This window comes from Chrysemys picta, chromosome 4 (genome assembly GCF_011386835.1).
Source record: "Chrysemys picta bellii isolate R12L10 chromosome 4, ASM1138683v2, whole genome shotgun sequence".
NCBI classification, from domain to species: domain Eukaryota; kingdom Metazoa; phylum Chordata; order Testudines; family Emydidae; genus Chrysemys; species Chrysemys picta.
Window position 1 is genome coordinate 132,333,719 of NC_088794.1, and position 18,413 is coordinate 132,352,131.

Genomic DNA, 18,413 nt, shown 5'->3' on the forward strand with positions numbered 1-18,413 from the left:
TTATGCTGTCTCGCATACAAATAATTTCATCGATTACATGAAAGCTAATGTTAGGGTTTAGCAACAATTGACTATCTTGTATAATTCAACAGTCATCCACTATAAACATCCTCCTCCAATATTTTAGTACAGATCACTAAGTATTGCTTAATATGTATGCATCAGCTTTATTATTATTTGGGTAGAACGCCAGAATGACTTTTTTTCCGTTTTGCAGATAAAAATCACTTTCCTAATTTCATACTTAATGGCCAGTAGCATATTTTTGATGCACATTCCATTTATAATGAGAGCAAATAGGCTTGTTCCATGATATGCATTATGCAAATGAAAGGTGAAGAATTCTTTTTTCCCCCCAAACAACCTATTATGACAGTCAAGTATAAATCATTCCATTAGCTTTCTAGCATTGCAGCTCTGGGCAGCTGCACCCGTGTAATTTGCCATCTTGTACAGTACCATAATATATGAAATGTTTCCTTTTTTAAAGGCAGTAATGTCTGCCAAATTAAACAGCAGAACATGCTAAATCACATTAAAACAGGCAATTCACATATCAGATTGCAGCACGAGGGGTCTTGTGCTGAAGAGTTTAGCTGCCTGTTATACATTTTACATGAAGAAATATGCATGCTGTACATTAAAGGAAAATACTTACTTGAGAAGGATTGTGCAGCTTCTGTTCTGCTAGTCCACAGACTGAAATGATGAAGCCAGATTTAGAAGTAGCTTATTAGGTGCATGCTGCTTCAACAGTTGCAGGTTTTTTTTTTTGTTTTTTTTTAAACTGAAAGACAGGATCGCTTTCTTTTAAGGAAACCAGCTGAGAATGAATTCCTGTCCATGCTGCTGTGAGTGCTGCAGAGCCAAATCAAGAATCTCCAAAGAACTTAAGTCATTCACAATTTACTGGCTGGGGTTTTCCTATGTTGTCACAAACTTTAATGGCATCAAGCGGGGTCACAGCATACCGCCAATGAAGGAAATCACTAGTTAATCACATACAAGTGAGGCTGACACTGAGTCCAATGCTATATATGACTTTAATTGGATAAAGTTTAATCTTTCAGTCCTTACATAGTCGAAATGCCCATTGACTAAGTTTTGAGATCCTGGTTCTTAGTGGAACTGGTTCTGGCTGGGCACTTTGATACTTATCCAGGTCAGACCTTGAGCAAACAATACAGGAACTGCCCTATCAAGATTATATTGCTGTGTACAGCATATGGAGCACAATTAAGAAACACCGCATCCTGCTGCGTCTTTTGATCTTCAGGGGTGAAATTTTTCCATGGCCTCAATCCAGCCTCTGTTTGTACATGCATAAATCATTGGTACACACAACAGTTCATATGCAAACCCAACTGTGCTTCAATTGTGCCCACAACGTAACATTTGCCTGTGTAATTTTGTTACTGACACATAAGTGCACAAAAATGCACACCACGCTCCAGTGACTTGTGCTTCAGAGGGAGTGAAAGAACAGTGATTTATTGAGTGATTCATCCCCGTCATCCAGTTCCAGCTTCTAGCAGTCAGAGGTTTAGGGACACCCAGAGCATGGGGTTGCGTCCCTGACCATCTTGGCTAATAGCCATCGATGGAGTTATCCTCTCTAAACGTATCTAATTCTTTTGTTTGTTTTGAATCCAGTTTTAATTTTGGCCTTCACATCATCCTCTGACAATGAGTTCCACAGGTTGACTCTGTGATGTGTGAAGGAGTACTTCCCTATGTTTGTTTTTAATTTCACTGGGTGATCCCTGGTTTTTGCGTCATGTGAATGGCTAAATAACACTTCTCTACACCATTCATGATTTTATAGACTTCTATCATATCCCCACTCAGTTGTCTCTTTTTTCTAATCTGAATAGTCCTGTTTTTTTAAATCTCTTCTTGTATAGAAGTGGTTCCACGCCCCTAACCATTTTGTTGCCTTTCTCTGTACCTTTTCCAATTCTAGTATATCTTTTCTGAAACAAGGTGACCAGAACTGTACTATGGAAAGTACTCAAGGTATGGGCATACTGTACATTTATATAGTGGCATTATAATGTTTTCTGTCTGATTAGCTATCCCTTTTCTAACAATTCCTAACATTTTGTTAGCTTTTTTTCTTACTGCTGCTGCACATTGAGCAGGTGTTTTCAGAGAACTATCTGCAATGTCTCAAAGATCCCTTCTTTGAGTGGAAACAGCTAATTTAGGCCCCATCATTTTGTATATTTTCCAATGTGCATTACTTTGAACATATCAACAACTGGATTTCTTCTGCCATTTTCTTGTCCAGTCAGCCAGTTTAGAGAGACCCCTTTGAAACTCTTCACAGTCAGATTTGGACTTAACTATCTTGAGTAATTTTGTATCATCTGCAAACTTTTCTAACTCACTGTTTATCCCTTTTTCTACATCATTTATGAATATGTTGAACAGCACAGGTCCCAATACAGATCCTGGGGTGACTCTACTATTTACCCCCTCTCTATTGTGAGAACTGACCCTTTATTCCTACCCTTTGTTTTCTATCTTTTAACCTTTAGTGTGGGACCTTATGAAAGGCTTTCTGAAAGTCTAAGTACACTATATCCACTGGATCACCCTGGTCCACATGTTTGTTGACCCCTTCAAAGAATTCTAATAGATCACTGAGGCATGATTTCCCTTTACAAATGCTGTGTTGATTCTTCCCCAATATATTGTGTTCTTCTATGTGTCTGGTCATTCTGTTCTTGACTATAGTTTCAACCAATTTACCTGGTACTGAAGTTGGGCTTACCAGCCTGTAATTGCCAGGATTTCTGGAGCCTTTTAAAAAAAAAATCAGTGTGTACATTAGCTACCCTCCAGTCATCTGGTCCAGAAACTGATTTAAGTGATAGGTTACATACCACAGTTAGTAGCTCTGCAATTTCCTAATTGAGTTCCTTCAGAACTTGGGTGAATGCCATCTGTGCCTGGTGACTTATTACTGTTTTAATTTACCAACTTGTTCCAAAACCACCTCTATTGACACCTCAATCAGGGACAGTTCCTCAAATTTGTCACCTTAAAAACTGATCCGGTGTGGGGATCTCCCCCATATCCTCTGCAGTGAAGATCGATGCAAAGAATTCATTTAACTTGTCTGCAATGGTCTTGTCTTCCTTGAGTGCTCTTTTAGCATCTTCACCCCACTGATTTGTTTGCCAGGCTTCCTGCTTCTGATGTACTTTAAAAATTGCTATTAGCTTTTGTGTTTTTTGCTATCTGCTCTTCAAATTCTTTTTTGGCCTGCCTAATTATACTTGACTTGCTAGACTTTATTCTTCTTTCTATTTTCCTCACTAGGATTTGACTTCCAATATTTAAAGAGTGCCCTTCTTGTCTCTTACCACCTCTTTTACTCTCTTTAGCCATGGTAGCACTTTTTTCCCCTTTGGTAATCTTTTTTCACATTTGGAGTACACATTTAGATTCAGCCTCTATTATAGTGTTTTAAAATAGTGTCAATGCAGCTTGTAGGCATTTCACTTGTGTGACTGTTCCTTTTAATTTCCATTTAACTCCACAATATATCTGATTAAAGAAGCATCTCATGTAGATCTCAATTGGACCTGGGCTGGGGAGACCTCCCTGTAAAATGGCCTCAGTCGGTGGGCTGTGCCTCTCCATGCACAAACTCAGGAGCTGAGGTCAGAACTACTAAGCCCAAAGAATTGTTACTGAGGGCGTCTCATGAGAGTAAAGGGCACTTTCTCAAACTCAAGGACATATCTTCCAAACTGCTCAGAGATTAAAAGATCCCGCCCCGATTCCACCCAAGTTGGATGAGTCCTCATGTGTTGTCCCTAAGGGCTTAGGTCCTCTCAAACCTCCTGAACATGAAGGTATGGTGCAAATAAGTAAGGACCTGACAGGTCCTTTTCAGTTCCAACTCATAAGCCCAAGAATCGGCACTCGTTGATACCATCTAGGAGTTCCAGGTTAGACTATGCTCTGGATCAGTCTGCCCCCACAAGGATTCACCATCCACGATAACCAGGGATATGCCAGATCTGTTGGTCCCGACTACCTGGACACAATGAAACCTACACCTCTGGAAACTCTTTGCCCTACCTTACCCACAATCTCCTTTTCTTTTGGGTGTAACCCTACTTGGAAACATTGTGACACCAGAAGAAGAAACTAACCTGAGGAGACGGAAATGTTCCCCTGTCCCATCCTGCCGGATCATTCATTCATTGACTGAGACCGATAGTTCCAAAAGGGGTATCCTCCTCCTTGCTAGATGAGACAATTGCCCATCTTTGCTATCCCCACCTGATGATCACAGGCAGTATCAAGAGCTCCTGCAGAGGCTGATGACTGAGTTCCAGATCCAAGTTAAGGAGGTCCAGGATACTCAGCATAGGCTAGTGGATATTCTGCAGCCTTCTGGTGCTAGCAGAGTGACCCTTCCAGTGAGCAGGTCATTCTGCAGCCAGCCAGGATAGTTCAGCATACTCCTGCTTCCTGCATCCCTGCCCCCAGAAAAGTCTGAGTTATTTTGTACCAACCAAGGGAATGGAGTTCCTGTTTATTCACTCAAATCCCAGCTGGTGCAAGCTGTCTCTGAGAGGTCTAGCTACAACATGCCAAGGTAACACCCATGGATGACAGTGCTAAAAGCCTTGACCTCTTAGGGAGAAAAGTGTTTTCTTCCACCAGCTTTCAGTTTTGAAGTGCTAACTACCAGGCCCTGTTAACAAAGTACAGTTTCACCAACTACACCAAATTCTTAGATTTTAAGGACAAAGTCCCTCAAGAGGACTGGGCCCAATTCCAAGCCCTCATTGACGAGTGCAGACTGGTAGCTAAAACATCTCTTCAAGCTGTAGTGGATGTTGCTGATACTGCCTAGAGAGGAAGAGCTATAGCAATTGTCAGAAGGTGCTGGTTATGGTCCTTGGGGTTCCCCAGGGAGGTACAAAATACCACTGAGGCCACACCTTTTGACTAGGCTAAATTATTCAGTGGAAAAACTTCTGCGTCCCTTCACTCACTCAAAGATGCCAGAACAACCCCCTGTTCCCTGGTTATTTTTACCCTGGCTCCATAGAGGAAATACCACAAACAGGTGTAGCAGCCAAGACCGTCCCCTCAATCATATCACAAGTGCTGTTATGAACTGCTGTGCAAATTGCAGAGGGTAAAAATACCCAGGTATGTGGCCGCCTCCACCTCTACTGTCACTGCTCAACTCCACCCACCACCTGGGGGTTACTATTGATGAGGATGTTTGAGAACCATGTTCCTATATTGATGCCATCTTACACTCCCCCCCCACACATTTTGGTGGTCACCTTTACCCACTTCATTCACAACTGGAGGCAGTAACAATGGACAAGAGTGTGCTAGAGATCATTCAGAAGGATGAAGGAGGATGGAGACCAATTGTCAATCTGTGCCCACTGAATCTCTTTATTCAAAAATTGGCATCAATAATACACTTTCTGCAGGAGGGTGGCTATACTGTCTCTCTATAGCTGGAGGACTGGCTCCTGATAGGCAGAATCAGCAAGGAGATCCAGTCCGTGACCCTGTTCCTGCTCTGTCTGCTAACTTCCTTGTGAATCATGGTCAACAAAGAAAAATCCACGTTGACTCCCCAGAGACCATATAGGAGTGACCCTAATTTCAGAGTTTCATATGAATTCACTTACCAATATTTTTCCCAAAACCTCACATTTTCCAATGGGGGGAGGAGACTTCCCTCTCTTGATGTCCAGCAGGCTCTGGCACTTTATCTGCACAGAATGAAACCAATTAGAAAAATGCCTAGAGTATTTGTCACCTTAGTAGAGCAATCAAAAGGACAAACATCAGCTGCCCAGACTCTACCTGGATTTCTGGTTGCGTCATTCTTTATCTGTTGGTTTGTATGATTCCCCCAGATGGGGTAAGAGCCTACTCCAGTAGATCACAAGCAACTTCAACAGCATGTCTTCAAGAGAGACTTATACTGGACATATATAATGTGGCTACTGGAGCTCCATCCATGCACTTATGACATATTACGCATTAGTCCAGACCTTTTTCTGCAGATGGAGCTGTGGGGATAGCAATATTACAGATATCTATACCAACTGCATCCTCGAACCCCTCTCCTGTTTGACTACTGCTTACCAATCACCCAGATCTTATTTGATTAATGGGGAGGCGTCAGTCTGCACTGCCCCTTATACCTTTGGTTTGAGGACAACTGCGCAGGTGTGGACCAATGGATGTTGCTTGCTAGAAATCTCCAATCTCAGGAGCATAGTGCGCATGCATACCCATGTGGAATACGGATAGGAACCACTCAGCTCAAAGAGCCTCCAGTTACAGGTGAGTAACCCCCATTTACCTCTAATATTTACCTCACCTCTGTATTTGAATACACATAAATATATACACATATACATCTGTGTGTGCGCGTGCGCATACGCATGCACGGACAACATCATTAGAATTTTGTAGCTTGTGTGTAGAAAGTGTTACCATTTTTCTGTCTTGAGATTTCTTTCTGGACTTAGCGGCCTCAGTCCAAGTGGACCCCAACATACTTCTGATATGTATGTAAAGAATATTTCCATAAGATTTTTGACAAGCCAATTTCTCATATAGGACTCAAGTGTGCCTTAGAGTCACTTGGTCATACTGAGGGAGATGTGGGTCCATCACAAGTGGACAGGCATTGTGCTTCAGGGGCTTCTGAGGCATGTGTGAGGTGACACAGCTGCACTTCTTAAGGGTCTTCAGTGCATGCTCCCCTCTCCAGACAGCTGATGGGGAAGAAGCGTGAGCATGGGCCATTTTGGAGCCCAGGAGCCATACTCAAACTCAGTGGGAATATGGACTGAAACTGTTGCTAGTCCCCTGCACGCATACTCTTCCTTTCTTGTGCTCCTGTGCAGGGGGCAGCCAGACTCTGTTCTTAATGAACAATTCTGTGGGCAACGTTAACATGTAACTAAGTGAAGCAAAACAAATAAAACTTCTCTGGGACTAATGAATAAAAAGCACTGCAATTAACCAAAACTAAACCATCCCTCCTTATGCCACTTTTATATTTCCACATTCTCTTCTTGCCCTGTTTTCCCATTTGTAGGGAGCCAAGGTTGTTCAGCTGGGACCCAGACAAGGATGCGTTCACTTTGTGCCCCTCCCTGCACACATTCATTTCGTTGTAAATGCCTGTGCAGGAAACATGAAGCAATTCAAAGAGTGTAAAGGGAATAGTTTGCACAGCCAGTGAGCTGGGGAAAGCTGTACAATTTATGATCACTAGCCTGGCTGAGCAAACTGCAATATGATTGATTCTAAATATATCTTGCAGAGCACAGCCGTCTAACCATTCATTGCTTCTCATTTCCCTCTCCACATGTTCCTCTTCTCTCAATCAAATAATCACTAACAATAGTCCCAAGTAGCAGTAAGAAGTGAAAATAGAGGTGAGCCCGACTCTTTTTTTTTTTTTTTTTTTTTTTTTCAATAATAATGCAACTAGAATCATTACTCTTGTCCACTCAAAAAAAATTAGTATTAGTGTGAGTTAAAATGTCCCGTTTAAAGGGAGGTGGGTGGGACTGGATGATTCAGGGGACTGATCTCATGGAGCATTTCATCTGTAATGGCCCCATCCTGCTCTCACTGAGGTCAATGGCAAAACTTTAAGCCCAGACTGATGCTCTTATTCACATTGAGTAGTTGTGAAGTTCCATTGAAGTTAATGGGACTATTGGTGGAGTAATTTACTACCAAATGTGAATAAGGGTATTGCAATGTGATGTTTACTGACCCCAATGGGAGAAGGATCTAACGTTGGATCATGTGTTCAAGTTCAGCATGCTGTTGCTAATAAAAAAAAAGTTATTTAAAGACTGTGAGCAGGAAATTAGTTAGAGATCTTAGTGCAACTCCTTGTGTCGAAGTGAGCACATCACTCATTAGTGGTGACTGGTCTGGTCTTGTGATGCTCCTGTTAAATCTTCCAGTCATATTGTTTAGAAAAATAATAGAAGTTTTGGAATCTTTAATGTTTATTAATAGAGTTTGCTTTGGTGTTTTGGTATTTCAAGTCTGTACTATAGTAATGTTGGCTTCAAACCCAAACGTAGACATATAAAGATCCAATGGCTAGAAGCTGAGGTTAGGAAAACATTCAACTCAACATGAGCTGCAACTTTTTAACAGTGACTGGATTAACCATGGGAGAATTGACTAAAGGATGCGGTAAATTCTCCATCACCTGGAGTCTTCAAGTTAAGACTGGATATTTTTCTAAAAAAATTCATCTAGTTCAGCTACAAGATTACTGGGCCTTGTGCAGGAAGTACTGGGTTGTGTTGTGCTGAATATCAGACTATATGATCAAAATGGTGCCATCTGGTCTTGGAAATCTATTGATTACTTTTAAGAACCACTGTTGTGAAGTGATGAGTAGCTGCTGTGCGAGGCTCCAGCCAATTCACAAGCCAGGAACTGGTCTGGTGACTTTCAGGGCAGTATATAAGCCCCATGAGAGAAACACCTGCTCAATTTGCTCAATTACACTCCAGGCTTGGACCTCTCTCCTGTCTGACAGTGGTTACAAACTCCTCAGGCCTTGCTCTTGCTCCTGCTCCAGCCCTGCTTTTGCTCCTGCCTTGCTCCAACCCTGTTATGGACTCCTGATTCTGGCTCTGACCCCCTGGCTCCAACCACTAGGCCTGACTGCCATGGCTCCAACCACTAGCTCTGACCATCCCCGTCATGGCTTCTGACAACTGATATAAAATTATTAGCTTGTCTGCAGAAGTGCCTTCACTTTATATTGCATGTAACTGAAGTGAAAAATTCCTCCCCTACCTCTGACCTGTGCTCACTTTTTTGAGACTAGGTGCATGTTTTCACTGCAATGTTAGCTTGAGTGTGCGATTGTTGCCGGGGCGCTGGAAGAATTTGTATAGTGGAGGTGCTGAGAACCATTGAACCAACCTGTAAACCCTGCATATGATGGAAACCACTTCAAGCCAGGGGGTGCGGCAGCACCCTTAGTTCCAGCCCCTATGACTGTTACTCCCAACCTGATTCCCGCCCACACGCACAAATCACTAGCTTGAGTTAGGTGGTGCTTTAAACTCAAGCTAGCTGGCCCATCGGGATGGGGAGTTGAAGCTCAAGCGCTGCTGACACTAACAGAGCTTGCAATGCAGTGGGGATGCCGCAGCTTGAGTTGCAACTCATTAATTGCTAATCCAGTCACTCTGTGCTGCTGAGCAAATCACTCCGCAGCTTGAGTGGTGGTTCGCTGTGCGGCTGCTCTCACTCAAGAAGCGAGCTGGAGTGCAGTAATGTTCCTTACCAAGCCCTATTCATGAAAATAAGGAGAAGATTCAGTGCTTAGACATCAAGGGGATTAGGCACCTTTTTAAAACCAAAGTCACCATGACAATCTCCAGTCACTGCTGACCATTGTGACCTAAGGCTTGTCGTCAAGGCAACAGTTAGCTCAGGTTAGTACACTTGAATTTTCTTGCCATTTTTTCCTATGCATGTCTTAAATGAAAATGAGGGGTTATTTATATTTAATTCCTCCCCCCCTCCCCCAACTTTAGGACTAGTCACCAAATCTTAAGGTGAAACTCACTTCAGTGCATGAGGCTGTCTTCACACTGAGGTGCTGCTCATGCCCTTAATGCAAGGCCTAGAGCCTTGTGCTAGATGTGTGCCTTGGGTGAGTTTCAGCCATTACTGATGCAGGAGACTAAGATTTGACTTCTGCACATGGTTTCACTTATTCTCACCCCATGGTATGGCAGAAGCTGGGGGGAGGAGGAAGATAACTCAACCAGTGGGTCTAAGGGTTTTCTATTGCTAAACATGTTTATGAAAGACTTAAATAAGGCGGCAGTAACGCAGGGAAGTAGGGGGTGGGAGGCACTGGAGCACCTTCAGAAATTGTAGATCCCTCTGAGGAGAAACTTGAAAAAAACCCTCAGTGTTTGGAGAATTATAATGCAAGCAGCGTTTTTTCCATTGGTTCTCGGCTGTTTTACACTCAGTTTCATGTTACCTTTATATCACAAAAATCCATTTTTTGTTAAATAAATAAATAAATACCTTTTGGGCATCAGCAGAATGAATGGGTTCCACTGTGTGACACTTGCATTTAACAAGAGCTGTGTGAAATTCACTGACCTTTTTACCAAGCATTCAGCTGTAGGTTTTCTCCAAACCTGCAAACTTAATTGCTAAGGATTCACCTGTGTAACCCTCATCCAAGGTGGCAGAGTCCCTTGTTCTTCCCTCCTCAGGGATTCTCTGAACCCTCCCCGCCATCCTAGGACCAGTGGGACTGGGTCAGTTTCAGGTCCTTTTACCAGGAGAGTCCAAAAATGGCTGCCTCTCTTACTGCTGAGGAGAGCTATCCTCCACCACCTCCTTCCCCTCAAGGAACTATGCAGAAAATGCCAATCAAGTTCCTGGGTGTGGTAGTTACTGCAGGCAATGTATAACAAGCTACCATTCACATGTGAACTAATCCTTTCCTCCCCTGTATTTATCATTCTCCACACATAGCCTGCTATCTCCACATCACTCATGCTCAACTTTCAGCAGCTTGGCTGTTGTACACCTACACACAACTTCCCACAGCTTTCATTCATTTCACATATATACCAGCATCTAAACAACTCTGTGAACATTACAGAGTACACAAGAAACAAGGTATTAATGAAAGTGATTGTTAGGAGGCATTTGGTTTGTTGGGGTAGTATCATTCTTTACCCCAGAAGTTTAGGGCCTGGCTTTTGGTATATGTTGGTTAATGTCCTGGGTTGTTTTGGCCCCAGGTTGGTTTGTGTTTGCCGCTGCCGCCACCACCACTACCTCCTCCTCCTCCAGCTTTGAAGATCTATATATTTTATTAAAAGCAATACAAAATGAGCTCACTGGTATCCAATTAAATCTACAGAAACTTGTAAAAAATGGGAGATATGGAAAAAACCACACTAAAGCAATTGGTTCGAAAATAACTTGGACCCAAAAGGACTCGACTTGTGTTCAGTTCTGCCAGCCATGTGCCCTCTTGCTTATCTCCACCTTGCATTTTAAATAGAGTAGGCTAACGCTGGAAATATACCTGCTAAGGAAACTGGTATGATTATATAATCTATAAACTATTTATCTTATACAGTCTTTTATCTGTTGTTTTAAGACTTTATGGCTATTCAACCAGATTGTATTCTTTCCACCATCTGTAATGAACTCTCTACTCAATTTGTTGTGAGCTTTTCTGTCTCTCTCTCTCTCTCTCTCTCTCTCTCTCTCTCTCCAGAAATGTAACAGTAACTCTTTTAATTTTACACCCCTGTATAAAGAGTATCAAATTCTGACTAGGCTAGGCATGTCTAAGACTACTTCCCCAGAATGTTAGCTGGTATTTGGTAAGGAGAGCAACTGAATAATTGACTCTACCAATGCCAACTCTGTTTGCACAAAGGGGTATGCCTTCCTGCTTCTACCCAGCCAGTCTCTTCTGAAGCCAAGCTGACATGATATTATAAAAGCTTGACTCAAGGAAAAGCAAACTCTCCCTTTTTCTAGACATCTTGAGATTGGATAGGAGCATGTGTGGGTATACACCATGTCAGATGAAGCGAGAGAACAAGATGTCCAAGCCATACATGTCTATTTTGGTTATAATGGGAGGAAGCATATGCAGTAAATACAGTATTTCAGGGAATATTGCCATTCCAATTATGTTAATCCTACTTAGAGAGAGAAGGAGGAACCACCTCAACAGGCCAGCTCTTTGATTTTGTTAAACAGTAAAATTTGTAATAGAGTGCAGACCAGAAAGTTTACTTGGGCTGTAGACCCAAAGATAGAAGAACAACTCCCTAGAATCATGAGAAGAAGAAAATGACTTACTAGGTCAGGGGATCCCTGGAGATTGGCCAGCTAATGCTTAGGTATCCAAGCTAATTTTTGAAACCTGAAAGTTGATCAATTTGGTTGATTTTTGAGAAAATTACATTTGAGATGGAAGTTTCGGGAGAAGCATAAAAACTAGCAAAAAGCACAAGGAGTACTTGTGGCACCTTAGAGACTAACAAATTTATTTGGGCGTAAGCTTTCGTGGGCTAAAACCCACTTCATCAGAGGCATGGATTGGAAAATACAGTAGATATATATATATCTCAGTTAAGGTGGGCTATTATCAGCAGGAGAAAAAACTTTTGTAGTGATAATCAGGATGGCCACAGAAATGGGTTAGAGTTGGTATGGCAACCCCCATTTTTTCAATGTGTGTGTGTGTGTATATCTTCCTATTGTATTTTCAACTCCAGGCATCTGATGAAGTGGGTTTTAGCTCACGTAAGTTTACGCCCAAATAAATTTGTTAATCTCTAAAGTGCCACAAGTACTGCTCGTTCTTTTTGCTGATACAGGCTACCACGGCTACCACTCTGAAATAAAAACTAGCATCACATTAACATTTTAAAGACATCTTTTGAGCAACCTCATGTCTTTCAATGCCTAGAATGGAATATGAAGAGCAAACTGCTTCTACTAGTGGTGTTAACTCCCCAAAATCCCTTTGAAAATCCCAATCTCGTTAATCTCTTCCCTCTGGTCCAGGATCAGAATGCAGATACAGTTCACAAATCCATTCACTGGGATAGAAGTTTGAATGATCTGCGCTGAACAGAATTTTTTATAAAGATCCAAAGGAAGCATTGTTTGTTTTTAATTATTTGTTTTAGATTGCTGATCACTTATGCTATCTGCAGGGATTAATGTAGGTGCAGTACAGCCCTGAGCCTACTTTGCTAACAATCTCCCTGGAGTATTACCTTGTGGGAATAAAATCTGTGTCTAGCTGGAACTAATCTATTTGGAGCTCCTTCTGTCAATCAAAGCATTAAATCTCAGCCTGGTGGCATCTAGATTGTCTTTGATGTGTAAGTTGAGCAAAGTTCTTTTTATTCTCAAGTCCTAAAAGACTCTTGGTTCGTTCATGTTTTGGAGAGGGATACAAAATTATAGATCCTTTATGAAATGTCTTGTCTTCCAAATACAGGAGGTTGCTGTCACTAACAGGGTTTATCCCTGCAAGCACTTTGTACTATGTTTCTTTTTCTAAATAAGCTTTGAAATGAGGAACTTCAGCTGAAGCATTTTCCCTTCAGAGTGGATTGTTCCCCCTGAGTTTTTATTTTAGATAAAGTAACTGAAAGTGCAGCCTGGTCTGAAATGCCCATTATGCGAATCAACCACTTGGTGAACTAAAGCCCTTGATGTAAAAGTATAGTATATGTAAAAAGAAGGACCAGGTAATGCAGGGAGGGGAGACAAAAGGGTTTTGGTAGGGCTGTCGATTAATCGCAGTTAACTCAAGCGATTAACGCAAAAAAATTAATCGTGATTATTCACACTGTTAAACAATAGAATACCAATTGAAATTTATTAAATATTTTTGGATGTTTTTCTACATTTTCAAATTTTTATTACAACAGAGTACAATGTACAGTGCTTACTTTATATTATTTTTTATTACAAATATCTGCACTGTAAAAATGATAAAGAAAAGAAATAGTATGTTTCAATTCACCTCATACAAGTACTGTAGTACAATCTCTTTATCGTGAAAGTGTAACTTACAAATGTAGATTTTTGTTGTTTGTTTGTTTGTTTGTTACATAACTGCACTCAAAAACAAAACAATGTAAAACTTTAGGGACTACAAGTCCACTCGGTCGTACTTCATATTCAGCCAATAGCTAAGAGAAACAAGTTTGTTTACATTTTATGGAGATGTTGCCTGCTTCTTATTTATAATGTGAGAAAGTGAGAACAGGTGTTTGCATGGCACTTTTGTAGCCGGCATTGCAAGGTATTTATGTGCCAGATATGCTAAACATTCGTATGCCCCTTCATGCTTCAGCCACAATTCCAGAGGACATGCTTCCATTCAGATGATGCTCATTTAAAAAAACAATGAATTAATTAAACTTGTGACTGAACTTCTTGGGGGAGAATTGTATGTCCCCTGCTCTTTTTTATCTGCATTCTGTCATATATTTCATGTTATAGCAGGCTCAGATGATGACCCAGCACATATTCATTTTAAGAACACTTTCACAGCAGATTTGACAAAACGCAAAGAAGGTACCAATGTGAGATTTCTAAAAAGAGCTACGGCACTCGACCCCAGGTTTATGAATCTGAAGTGCCATCCAAAATCTGAGAGGGACGAGGTGTGGCGCATGCTTTCAGAAGTCTTAAAAGAGCAACACTCTGATGCGGAAACTACAGAACCCGAGCCACTAAAAAAGAAAATCAACCTTCTGCTGGTGGCATCTGACTCAGATGATGAAAACGAACATGTCGGTCCACTCTGCTTTGTATCATTATTGAGCAGAACCCATCATCAGCATGGACGCATGTCCTGTGGAACGGTGATTGAAGCATGAAGGGACATCTGAACCAGAGCATCTGGCACGTAAATATCTTGTGACACCAGCTACCACAGTGCCATGTAAATGCCTGTTCTCACTTTCAGGTGACTTTGTAAACAAGAAGTGGGCAGCATTATCTCCTACAAATTGTAACCAAACTTGTTTTGTCTGAGCGACTGTCTGGAGTAGGACTGAGTGGACTTGTAAGGTCTAAAGTTTTACATTGTTTAAGTTTTGAATGCAGTTATTTCTTGTACATAATTCTACATTTGTAAGTTCAACTTTCATGATAAAGAGATTGCACTACAGTACTTATACTAGGTGAATTGAAAAAAACTATTGTTTTTTTACAGTGCAAATATTTGAAATAAAAATAATATAAAGTGAGCACTGTACACTTTGTATTCTGTGTTGTAACTGAAATCAATATATTTGAAAATGTAGAAAACATCCAAAAATATTTAAATAAATGGTATTCTATTATTATTTAACAGCATGATTAAAAGCTTAAAAAGATTAATCACGTGCTTGACAGCTCTAGTTATTGGTAATCCTTTTAAATGTCAGTGTCTACTAGTTTAAAATCTTGATTAAGCTCATTAGAGGCTTTCCTGAGTGCTCTTAAGGCTGGAGGACCTATGCATGAAGGTGACTTTACATTGTTAAAGTCACCCGCTAGGACAATATGCACAGTGACTGATGTACCAACTGGATCATTCTCTTCTGCAAACTCTCCTGTGTGCTGCACTGCATCACTAGCTTTGGGATGTTTCTGAATCTTTTTCTTGAGCTGCCAACCAGATTTCACCAATCTTGGAAGCTGGTATCAGTCCAACCAGGGCCGACTCCAGGCACCAGCCGAGCAAGCTGGTGCTTGGGGCGGCAGATTGAACGAGGCGGCATTCCGCCCAATCCTAGGGCGGCACAGCTGCACTTTTTTTGTTTTTGTTTTTTGTTTTGTTCCGCTCCGGCCGCCCTGTAGGAGGTGACGGCGTGGAGGACGGGAGCACCCTGCAGCAAGCCCAGCAGGGCAGTCCTCGTCCTTCCCTCCCCACCGACCGGAGTGGAGCCCTCCCGGCAGGCGGTGCGCAGCACGGTGGGAGGGGCCGCGTGGCAGCGCCCCGCTGTAGCCCTGGCCGCCCCCCCTTCTCTCTCTCTCCCGCCCACTCCCTCCCCCGCTAGCCGGTCCCCCGCACCCACGCTCCGGCGCACAAATCACTGTTTTTTTGGGGGGGGGTTTGGTTTTGCTTGGGGCGGCCAAAAAGCCAGAGCCGGCCCTGAGTCCAAGTATATACTTTGCTTGATAATTATTTCTGATTATCATCGCTTTTAAATCCTCTTTTAAACACCGGGCACTTGAGGTGGGATTTGGGCTGTGAAGTGCTGCATTCTATGCAAGGTGCTCCACTTAATTTGATGCTTTTGCAACTGAGGTTCCACAGAGAGAATAGGACAAAAGCAAAACAACCTCTGACATAAATGATGAAAGCTCTTCTGTGGTCCTGAGGCTATTCTGCTGCTGGTGGTGATTGGAGGCAAGGGAGGGAGTGTTATGGCTTTTGCTGTGTTAGGAGGTTAGGTGCACTGAGAACCTCCACTTCCAAATGCGGACACTGGTTCTGAGGCTCCTCTGCTAACAGATTTAGGATTAGGGTCTATATTTTCATCTTTTGTCTAGAAAAGGCAATTAAGTCATTTTTTAGTAGAATCCAGTATGAGTGGGTCCTCCCAGGGTGAATTTGCTGACATCAACATTGACTCTCTTCTTGTTGAGGGTAATCATATGCAATACCATTTATCACGTCTAGGGTCCACAGTCATTTCACACCACCTCAGTGGTATCTGTCTGCTGACAGATCTAAAATATTGAACATGGATCTTCTGTAAAGGAATTGGCAGGATGATCTCCTTTGTCCATCCATAGGACAAAGTCTCTTTATTATCCAGCAATAGCACTGCATGTGTATCTACACCCTTCAGGATGCAAATGTGCTTGACAAAGATTAAGGGAATCTAAAGAAACCTGGTGCTTGCCTTGCTACCACCTCCTCAGTGACTTTATCTTGGAAACAGGGCAACATAAGCACAATCATCAGCTTCAAAAGTATGGGCTGAAATGCTGTTTCAGGGTTCTTAACCTGTGGGTTGCACCCTTCAGGGGATCACAAACTTCTGTCAGAGGGTCATCCTGCCTCAAACATATTACTGTGTAGGAAGGGTAGTCTGCTGGATCCTGGCTAGAAGAGAAGGGAGATGCAGGATGGTTCTGGTATGTGGAAAAGCTGAGTCACTGGGCTATTTGTTTGAAGAAAACTGGCATCCTGCTTTCCTTTAGGAAGTGTTCAATGATCTCAATCAGCAGTGGACACAGTCCTCATCCTTTGATATGCTGTTGCCAATTTTAATGATAAAATCGAGTCTCTCGATATTGGTAATTCCTCTTTGGGCTAGAAATTTTGTCATATGTATGTATAACGCGTAGCACAATGGGGCCCAATCTGTGGCCTATAAATGCTACCACAATATAAATGTTTAATAATGTATGTGTTTTTCTTAAAGCCCTCCTCCCTCCCCCCCCAAAGGCTCAAAATGCAGATGGCAAATAAAAAAAAAAATCCAAAAGGTATTTTAAAACCCTTATGATTTTGTGGGGTCTGACTCATAACAGTACTGTTATCACTAGCTGTAAGGGGTGGCATGTCCAAGTCACAGTCTTAACCTCCTCCAGGACATCAAATAAAGAAATTGGCTGCAATTTAGCAAGAGACAATATGGTCTGACTCCAAATATAGAGCTGGTCCTTTGGAAGCAGCTAATCAGGGCTGCATCCAATCAACCGTAGTCCTGATTGATCTAGTTATTAACTAATTCTACTGAAGGAAAAAGATTGGGTCTTTGGCAATAAATCATTCGAATCATCCTCCAAAGCACAAGTTCTGTGTCATCCGTAACAGAGATGGGCCTGAACAAAACAAACTGGGATTTTCAAAGGGGCCTGAGGCAATGAGGTGTCCTGAAAATCCCACCCAAAGTTTGGATCCAGATCTGAACCTTGGCAGTAAAGGCAGGCTGTGATTATCAGATTTGGACTTGAGCCTTCCCCAATGTTGGCGGGTGTCATACTTGGGGGGCATTCCATTTTTAGTCTGTACTTAAGATTTATTGACAAATATCCCATCAAATACGACTTTAACATTCTATTTTTCTCAAGACATTTTAACATATTACAGGATAGGATCTTCCTCCACATAGGCTGCCATTTCAGACTTCCATATAGGTCTTAATAAAGCTGCACTTCAGAGTATATTTTCACAGCTATATTTTTCAGATCTCAGCTACTGGACAATGAGTATTACTTCTCTCATCCTAGCTGAATTTCTTTTAAAAATCTATTATTTGGAGAGGATTTTTTTTCTTAAAAAATACATATTTTTTTCTGGAGGCTAATAAAACCATCTAATTCTCTATCCTCAAAGGGATTATAATGCAGCTAACTGCACTAAAAGATACAGAACAGAAATTCGTAATCAGGGTGGCAAAAGCAGGGGCATATGTTGGTGGTGGTGAAGTAGGAAGGGTAGATGAGTAGTTACTGCTCTACTGGTCCAACCATGACCATGCCATGAAAGTTATTCACACTACACAAACATGGTATGTCTGCTGAGGTGCTTTACATGTTGAAGTGCTTTACTGACGTTCTCCAGTTTAGAATAATACCACCTTCAGAGAGGTCATTTTGTCACTGCTCATATTAACAATAGCAAATAAGGAGCCCTACAAAGATAGGGAAATGGTAGCATATGAAAAGCCAGGAAATGTAACTAGGTGAACGATGATGATTTTGTGGTAGATGACAGGTTAAATAATGGTTTTATTTGTTTTGCTATTTTTTTTAAAGCAGCTTTAAAAATTCACATTCTATGTAGAGAGTTGTTAGCTTTTTTAAAATTAAGCTTTACTGTGCAATAA

General features: G+C 41.7%; 1 protein-coding gene across 10 annotated transcripts in view; it reads right to left on the reverse strand.

Moving 5' to 3' along the window:
- The window catches only part of BEGAIN (brain enriched guanylate kinase associated), a 479,190-nt gene that overhangs the window by 238,886 nt on the left and 221,891 nt on the right, over positions 1–18,413 (reverse strand). For 5 of the 10 annotated variants that reach the window (XM_065595725.1, XM_065595716.1, XM_065595719.1 and 2 more), the window contains exon 3: positions 5,682–5,765. The gene's annotated coding sequence lies outside the window, so the exon portion shown is untranslated. Of the gene's footprint in view, positions 1–658; positions 937–5,681; positions 5,766–18,413 lie in introns of those variants that run through there. The other 5 variants (XM_065595729.1, XM_065595726.1, XM_065595721.1 and 2 more) reach the window with 4 other exon arrangements.